This window comes from Chiloscyllium punctatum, chromosome 12 (assembly GCF_047496795.1).
Source record: "Chiloscyllium punctatum isolate Juve2018m chromosome 12, sChiPun1.3, whole genome shotgun sequence".
Lineage (NCBI taxonomy): Eukaryota > Metazoa > Chordata > Chondrichthyes > Orectolobiformes > Hemiscylliidae > Chiloscyllium > Chiloscyllium punctatum.
In genome coordinates, this window is record NC_092750.1 from 82,568,414 (window position 1) to 82,577,877 (window position 9,464).

The 9,464-nt window shown below is 44.4% G+C and overlaps 1 long non-coding RNA gene across 1 annotated transcript; it reads left to right on the forward strand.

Moving 5' to 3' along the window:
• The first annotated feature begins 264 nt into the window (after positions 1 to 264).
• On the forward strand, positions 265 to 6,215 carry LOC140483493 (uncharacterized). Its single transcript, XR_011961981.1, has 3 exons — positions 265 to 372; positions 3,135 to 3,217; positions 6,126 to 6,215. It is a non-coding gene; the product is annotated as an uncharacterized lncRNA (long non-coding RNA).
• Positions 6,216 to 9,464: the final 3,249 nt, after the last annotated feature.

Genomic DNA, 9,464 nt, shown 5'->3' on the forward strand with positions numbered 1-9,464 from the left:
TTTGTCACTATCTAGCTTCCTCAGTCTCGAATTTTTGGTCTGTTTACTATTGTATTATTACTTTTATAGACAAAGGGTATTTCACTGACCATGTGCTGCATTATTATCAGATTACTTTTTTCTTGAATATTTTTGACAGTCAAGAATTCTTTTTTCCAACAAGTGTATTTTCCTTCCATTTCTGACTATCAAATTCTGCACCATTTTCATTCCCTGTCATCTGTTTTGCACTCCTGAAACATCAACTGTGTTTCTCCTTCCACAGATACCAGTGATTAATGACAAAGCCCTGTTGCCTGTGGAGAGGGTGATGTTTGACTTTCTTGTACAGCTGCAGTTTGTGTGGTGGAGGTGCTCCTACAATGTGATTGGGTAAGTGGCATTATAGATTATTCATTCAGCAACAGTGATGATTTGAAAATAATGTCCAAATCAACAACAGTTTGTATTTTTATTATCATGCTTATAGTTTCACAAAAATACTATTGAGAACTTTAGACATAAGGCCAGAGATGGAGATATTAGGTCAGGTGAACAAAAGCATTGCCAAAAAGCAGGTTTTGATGGATGTCTTAAAGGTGGGAAGCAGACTTGTGAGATTTTGGCTGCGAATTTCAGACCATGCTGATTCAGCAACTGTAGAAACAGCCAAACAGGTGAAGTAATGAATTAACAAATGGTTGGGAGTCTCGAAGAAAATGGGTTGTCGAGGTCTCAAACTGTGTATGGTGCACGGAGCTAGGGATTATCACAGCCAGGAATTAAATCAAATATGTGAATTTTAAATTGAGGGATATTGGCCAGGTGCTGGCAGGTGAGACTAGATTGGGTTGGGGTATCTGGTCGGCATGGACGGGTTGGACTGAAGGGTCTGTTTCATGGCTGTACATCTCCATGACTGTATGCTGTTGATTATAATTAGGAGCCTTTTGATGAATCAACAAGCAGAGATTTAGACTTTCTTGAGATTACAGGGAGGTTGAATGTGGGAAGCTGGCCCTGAATGTGTTTGGAAAATGAAGTCTGGAGATAACACACGATGGATGAGAGTTTTAGTATATGAGCTGAGATGAGGGTGGAATCAGCTAGAATTAGTGATCTTGGAGTGGGACTGGGCTGTCACCCTCACCTCACCTCTGGGATTCAGCTGGTTGTTAGGTTGTGAATCAGGGCGGTAACACAATCGGGAGCTGAGTCGCCCTGGTGGAGCCTAAAATGAGTGTCACTCAGCTGGCTGTTGCTGAGCAGCTGCTGCTTGGTAGCCCAGTTGATGACATCTTCCATCACTTTACTGCTGATCGAGTGTGGACTGATAGATGGAACTTGCCTGGGTTGGATTGCCCTGTGTTTTTGTATTGAACATCCCTGGGCAATGTTCCACATTGTCGGTAGATGCCAGTGCTGGAGCGGGACTTGGCTTGGTGGGTGGTAAGTTCTGGAGCACAAGATATCAGTATTATTGCCAGAATATTTGCAGGGCACGTAGCCTTTGCACTACTTAACCATTTCTTGATGTTATTCAAACTGAATCAAACTGGCTTAAAACTCACATCTGTGATGTTGGAAACCACTGGAGAAGGCTGAGATGGATCATCCCACTTTGCACTTCTGGCTGCAGATTGCTGCAAATGCTGTCATCTTATCTGGTGCATGGGTGTGTGAGGCCCCTCCATCAGTAATGGTGGGGATATCTGTGATGCTTCCTCCAGTGAGTTGTTTAATTGTCCATCACCGTTCACAACTGGGTGTGGCAGAACTGCAGAGCTCCAAACTGTTCCATTGGATGTATGATCACTTAGCTCTGTTGCCTGCTGCTGATGCTGTTTGATATGCAGGTAGTTCTGTTTGGTAGCTTCACCAGGTTGGCACTTCATTTTTAAGTCTGCCTGGTGCTGCTCATGGCATGCCCTCCTTTCCTGTCCATTGTGATGGGTGAGAGCGGGATTTACAAACCCATGAGATTACAGATTGTGCTGGAGTACAGTTCTGCTGCTGTTGATGTCCCACAGTCCCTCAGAGATACCCAGTTTGAGATGCTACATCTCTTCGAAGTCTATCCCAATTAGAATGGTGATAGTGTCACTCAACATGATGGAGCTTTTTCTCAACTTTAAGGCAAGACTTTGTCTCCAAAAAAAATGTGTGATGGTCGCTCGTCCTGATACTGTCATGTACAGATGTATCTGCCGCTGGTCAATTCATAACAATGACATCAAGTATGTTTTACACTCTTGTTGGTTCCCTCACCACCTGCTGCAGACTCAGTTGAGCAGCTATGTCCTTTAGGACCTGACCAGCTCAGTCAGTAATTCTGTTGCAGAGTTAGTCTCGATAGTGGACATTGAAATCCTGTACCCAGAGTATGTTTGACACCATTTTACTTCCTCAGTGCTTCCTCCAAGTGTTGTTCAATATGAAGGAGAACGGATCCATCCTCCAAGGGAGGACGGCACGTGGTAATCAGCAGGAGCCATGAGACTTCCTGGTCACCGGAGTCAATGCTGTGTACTCCCAGGGCAAATCCTCCCTGTCTGTACACCACTGTGCCACCACCTCTGCCTGGTCTGTCCTGCCGGTGGGACAGGACATATCCAGAGATTTCAGGAGAAAGTGAAGACTGCAGATGCTGGAGATTAGAGTCAAGAGTCTGGTGCTGGAAAAGCACTGCAGGTCAGGCTGATGAAGGGCTTAGTCTTGAAACATCGATTCTCCTGCTCCTCGGATGCTGCCTGACCTGTTGTGCTTTTCCAGCACCACACTCTCGATATCTAGGGATGCTGATGGTGGTGTCTGGCCATTATCTGTAAGGGATGATTCCGTGAGTATGACTATGTCAGGCTGTTCCTTGACTAGTCTGTGAGACAGCTCTGCACATTTTGGCACCAAAAACCCTATGTTCGTGAGGAGGACGTTGCACCATTGAGAGGGCTGATTCTGTGGTTGTATTTTCTGGTGCCGTGTTAGTTGCCAACTGGTCCATTCAGTTTCATTCCTGTGTTGAGACTTTGCAGTGATTATTTCAGTGAGTAGCTGGCTGGGCCGCTGTCAAGTTGGCAGGATTTTTTTCACCATTGACCATGGTTTCATGGAGATCAGGAGATTCCTAATACGTTGTTTTTTTTTCTTGAATTCAGATTCCACCATCTGCCAAGATGGGATTCGAACCAGGACTTCAGTCGTTTGTTTTAATATTCTGGATAAAAGCTAAATACATCAGGTTTGTTCACTCATTTTAAATACCACTAACCCTGGTTTTGTTTCTTTGTAAAACACTGTCCATCACCCTGTCTCCTCCATCCTCCCCTCCAACAACGAGTGAGGAGCACATGGGGTTTCCCTGTCACTAAGACTGAGATAGTCCGATCTACTCCTTCTCTCCCTCCCACCAGCCCACTGAGCCCAACTTCCTCATGTGGTGTCACTGTTTTTTGTCCTAAACCTACATCTTTCTCCAGTGTCTTGTCAAGCCTTATCAGAGCTCACCTTGACCCTTTACCCTAATCTCTCTAAACTCACTTTCCAACTCTCTTTCCTCCGCTGCCGCCTCATCACTCCCCCTCGCCAATTCATAGATATTGTTCCTTGTTCTGTCTGTTAGTCTTTTTCTGGTTATGTCCTTCTCTCCCATTCTGTGAAAAACTAATATTTGACCTTACCATTGTTGGAAAATCCTGCTCCATCTCCACTCTCCCTTTCCTTTCTGAATTTTTTGCATTTGGTGTCCCTCAACGATCTATCCTTGGTCTCTCCTGTATCTCACGTACATAGTGCCAGGAGGTGATATCATCCAAAAACACTGTGTTAGGTTTGACATGTACACTGACGATGCCCAGCTCTCCCTCCCCACCATCCCTCTCCATTACTCCACTGTTACTCAGTTATCAAAGAGTTTATCACATTCCCACTAGTCGATTAGCTGCAGTTTCCTCCAACGAAACATTGGCATGATAAAACCCATTACCTTACGTTTACCTTTCTGCTGAGCCCTCCCTCTCACTGGGAGCTAGGAATGGCAGACTGGGTTCAATTTAGACAAATGTAAGCTGTTGGATTTTGGAAAGGCAAATCAGAGCAGGACTTGTACACTTAATGGTACAGTCCTTGGGAATGTTGCTGAACATAGAGACCATGGAGTGCAGGTTCATTGTTCCTTGAAAGTAGAGTCGCAGGTAGGCAGACTAGTGAAGGTGGTCTTTGGTATGCTTATATTTATTGGTCAATGCATTGAGTACAGAAGCTGGGACGTCAAATTGTGGTTGGACAAGACATTGATTAAGCCATTTCAGGAATTATGTTTTAAGTTTGAAATTCCCTGTTCTGGAAAGGATGTTGTGAATCTTGAAAGAGTTCAGACAAGATTTACAAAGACTTTGCTAATGTTGGAGGATTTGGGCTACAGGGAGAGGCTGAATAGGCTAGGTGTAATTTCCCTGGAGAGTCAAAGACTGAGAGGTGACTTCATGGAGATTTATAAAATCATGAAGGGCATGGATAAGGTGAACAGCCAGGGTCTTTTCCCCCCAATTAGGTGGGTTCAAAATAAGATCACATGGGCTTACGTTGAGAGGGCAAAGATTAAAAATGGATCTAAGGATCAAAGTTTTCAAGCTGTGTGTGGTGTATGTGTCGACTGAGCTGCCAGGTGAAGTAGTGGAGGCTGATACAATTACAACATTTGAAAGGCATCCGATTGGGTACGTGAATAGGAAGGGTTTCCAATGATACGGACCAATAGCTGGCAAATGGGGCACCGTTTGTTGAGGATTCCTAGTTGGCATGGACAAATTGGACCAAAGGTCTGTTTCTGTGCTGTACATCTCTATGACACTAATAAATGAAAATAAGATGTGTTCCTCTTTTGTGGAGAGCTAGCAGAAGCACAGATAATTGTCCTTGGAGCTGAGAAGGTTAAGCAGTGACTTTGACCAGGTGCAAATTTGTTTCTAGGATATCTAATCTGCAGAGAGAGGGGAATTGTTAACAATGTCACAATTTTAGTAGCTATTTTCAGGTAATTGGCAAATAATGTGAATATGTGAACATTATTTTATTCAGTAAGTTCTGAGTATCTGGAACAGTCTGAATGGCAGCTGGACACAGACTCAGCAGTTATTCATAAACAGATTTAGAATTTTACTTTTTAAGGGAAGATTTGGGGGGGCAATGGGCAAATGGGAAGGGAATTGGGACAGATTTGCAGCATCTCCAGAGGGAGAGGGTACATCCCAAATGGGCTGAATAGCCCCAGCCCCTGTGCTCTGTGATACTGCCCCATTGACTGTGAATGTTGAAGCTCATCCCAGGGCAGAGAGAGGGAGGATCCCACCACTCACCTCACAATGGGCCCCGAATGATTGATGTCAGCGCAGGCCAGTAGGGGGCAGAGAGCAGTACTGGAGGACCAGGTTGTACTAGTTTGTCCTCCAACCAATCGGAGTGAATGAGGGCATCCTCAAGGCTGGAACTAAAGAAAGGCACATATCACAGAGATCTGAGAAACTGGAGGACATGAGATAGGGAGCGTTCTGTGACTGGTGAGGAATTATATAAATATGGATGAGTTGTGAGGCTGGATGAGGTGACAGTGATCGGGAGAGTTGAGGATGGAGGAATTTAGAGTTAGTGAGGATTCGAGTCATAACGTTATACAGCAAGGAAACAGGCCCTGTGGTCCAACCAGTCCATGCCAACCATAATTCCAAACTGAACTAATTGTACCTGCTTCTGCTTAGTCCATATCCATCCAAATATTTCCTAGTTATGTACTTATCTGAAGGTCTTAAATATTGTGATTGTATTCACAGCTACCACTTCCTCTGGAAGTTCATTTCACACGTATTTTTTTTTTTTAAAACCCTAATGTCTTTTCTGAAATCTTTCTCATTTCTTCTCAAAATGAATGCACCCGAGTTTTGAATCTCCCTCTCCCCCGGCTATTCACCTTATCTACACTCTTTCTGATTTTGTAAACCTCTAATAAGGTCACCCCTCAACCTTGTGCACGCCAGTGAAAAAAAATTCCCAGCCTATCCAGCCTCTCCTTAGAACACAATCCCTCCATTCATGGAAACATGCTGGTAAATCTCTTCTGAACCTGCTCCAATTTAATATCCTTCCTATAACAGCACAACCTGAACTGGACAGAGTATTCCAGAAGAGGCCTCCCCAACGTCCTGTACATCCTCAACATAAAGTCCCATCTCCTGGACTCAAAGGTCTGAACGATGAAGGTAAGTGTGCTAAGCACCTTCTTAACCACCCTGTCTACATGTAACACACACTTCAGAGATCTGAAGCCCTCGGTCTCTTTGTTCCCATATCACTACTCAAGGCCCTACTTCTATTGAGTGTAAGTCCTACCCTCGTTTGTTTTGTCAGGATGTTATATTTTGCATTTATTCCAATCCAAAAAACTTTTGAGTATAAAGGCAGTAGGAGTATAATTAAGAGGGAAATCAGGAGGCAAAAAAGGGGCGTGAGATAGCTTTGGCAAATAGGGTTAAGGATAATCCAAAGGGCTTTTGTAAATACATGAGGAACAAAAGGCTAACTAGGGAGAAAATAGAGATCCTCAAAGATCAGCAAGGCAGCCATTGTGTGGAGCTGCAGGCGATGGGCGAGATAGGAAACAAGTAATTTGCATTAGTGTTTACTGTGAAGAAGTACATGGGAGGTATAGAATGTGGGGAAATAAATGGTCACATCTTGAAAAATGTCCATATTACAGAGGAGGAGGAGGAGGTGCTCAATGAGTGGCTAAGGAGCTGGTGCAGGGGAAAAGGATTCACGTTTTTTGGGTCGTTGTGATCTCCTCTGGAGTAGAGTTGACCTGCATAAGAAGGATGGATTGTACCTGAATTGGAAGGGAGGGAGACTTGCTGGTGATACTCGGGGGGCATAAAACCAGTGAGGGAGTGGGTGTAAACCCAAGAAGATAGTGAGAATAGAGGTATGTCTGAGGCTGGTACAGTTCAGAAGTCAAATAGTCAAGGCAGGCAAGGGCAAGGCACAGAATGAAGTCGGACTGAGCAGTTGCACTGCATTTACTTCAATAGAAGAGGCCTGACAGGGAAGGCAGATGAGCTCAGGGTGTGGTTTTGAACATGGCACTGGGATATTATAGCAATTACAGAGGCATCACTCAGGGATGGATAGGACTGGCAGCTTAATGTTCCAGGGTATAGAAGCTATAGGAAGAATAGAAAGGGGGACAAGAGAGGAGGGGAGTGGCATTTTTGATTTGGGATAGCATTATGTTTTTCCTTAGGGAAGATATTCCTGGGAGTACGCCCAGTGAAGTTATTTAGGTGGAACTGGGAAATAAGAAAGGGATAATCACCTTTTTGGAATTTTCTGCAAGGATTTCATCTGGGTCCTCTGGTTTCCTCCCACAGTCCAAAGATGTGCAGGTTGGGTGGATTGTCCAGGTTGAATTGCCCATAATGTTCAGGGATGTGCAGGTTGGGTGGCTCTGGGAAATACAATGTTACAGGGGGAGGTTAGGAGGCTCTCCAGGTCATTATCAATGTGATGGGCTGAATGACCTGCTTCCACACTGTTGGGAGTCTCTGATAATTCTACTAGTTTTAAAATAGTTACAGAAAATAATATACCAGATCTAAACGTTAAGGTTCTGAATTGGACAAAGGCCAATTTTTATGGCACAAGGCAAGAACTTCCATCTGGCCCCTCAAGCCTGCTCTACCATTCAATAAGATCAGGGCTGATCTTTTCATGGCCTCAGCTCCACATTCCTGCTCTCTCACCATAACCCTTAATTCCTTTCCTGTTCACAAATCTACATTTTGCCTTAAAGGCGTTCAAGTTGATAACGTCAAATGATGCACTCGGCAGGGAATTCCACAGATTCACAACCCTTTAGCTGAAGAAGCTCCTCCTGAACTCAGTCCTAAACCTGCTCCCCCTTATTTTGAGGTAATGTTCTGTAGTTTGACCCGCCCCCAGTGGAAATAGCCTCCCTGATTCTGTCTTATCTACTCCCTTCATAATTTTATTGTTTCCTATCCAACTTGCCATTCTTCTAAATTACAATGATTGAGAAAACTGGTTCTGTAATCTCTCCACATACACCAACCCTCAACTCCCAACTCAAACTAGTGACCCTCCTCTGTACTCCCTCCAGTGCCAGTACATCTTTGCTAATGTAAGGAGACCAAACCTGTACACAGTACTCCAGTACTACAGGGCCTCCCCAGCACCCTGTAGAGCTGCAGCATAACCATCCCTCTCGCAAAGAAGGACAATATTCCCTTCATGCCTTAATTACCTGCTGCACCTGCAAACCAACTTCCTGTGATTTATGCACAAGGACACCCAGCTCCCTCTGTACAGCAGAATGCTGCAAGTTTTCACCATTTCATCATCAGTTTGCTGTTAGTCCGACCAAAATGGATGACCTCACATATCCCAACATTGAACTCCATCTGCCAGATCCTTACCCACTCGCTTAACTGATCTGTATCCCTCTGCAGACTGACAGTGGCCTCTGCAGACATTGCTCTACCTCATCTTTGTATCAAATATGAACTCTGACACCGTACACTTGGTCCTCAACTCCAAAACATTTGTGTAAATTGCAAACAGTTGTAGTGCCAACACTAATCCAAACACCCGTTTATCCCCATTCATTATTTTTTGCTGGTTAACCGATCCTGTATCAATGATAATACATTACCCATAATGCTGTGCATCTTTACCTTATTCAGCAGCCTTTTGTGTGGCAACTTGTCGAATACCTTCAGGAAATCCATGTACACCACATCCACCGAGTCTGCCTTGTCCAACGCACTCGTCGTATCCTCAAATAATTCCAGTAAATGCGTTAAACGTGACCTGCCTTTCATGAATCCATGCTGTGTCTGCTCAATGAGACAATTTCTACCCAGATATCTCACCACTACTTCCTTGAGAGATTCAAGCATTTTCTCCACAGAAGTTAAGCTAACGCGTCCTTTTTGAAAAATAGCGGCACCACATTTGCAGCTTCCAGTCTGTCAAAACCATCCCAGAATCCAACAAATGGTAGTGAATTATCACGAGGTCTATTTGTTACTGACCCCCCCCCCCCCCCACCCCGACCATCTCTTTTAGTCCCTGGGATGCATTCCATCAGAGCCTGGATACCCATCTACCTTTAGGCTGTTATCTTTCCCAACATTACCTCTTTACTGACAATGATTGCTTCTCTATCCTCATCTGCCATTGCCTCCATAGGCCTGCGACAATGAGAGTACACAGACAGTATGTTCCTGTTATGGCCAAGGCTGGTAGGTGTAAAGAATGCTGCCTGACGAAAGATATTGTGGGCCTGGTCAAGAAAATGAAGGAGGCATATGGCAGGTATAGAGAGCTGTGTTTGTGTGAATCCCGAGAGGAGTATATGGGCAGTAGGAGTATACTCTAGGTAAACCAGGAGGGCAAAAAGGGGACATGAGATAGCTTCA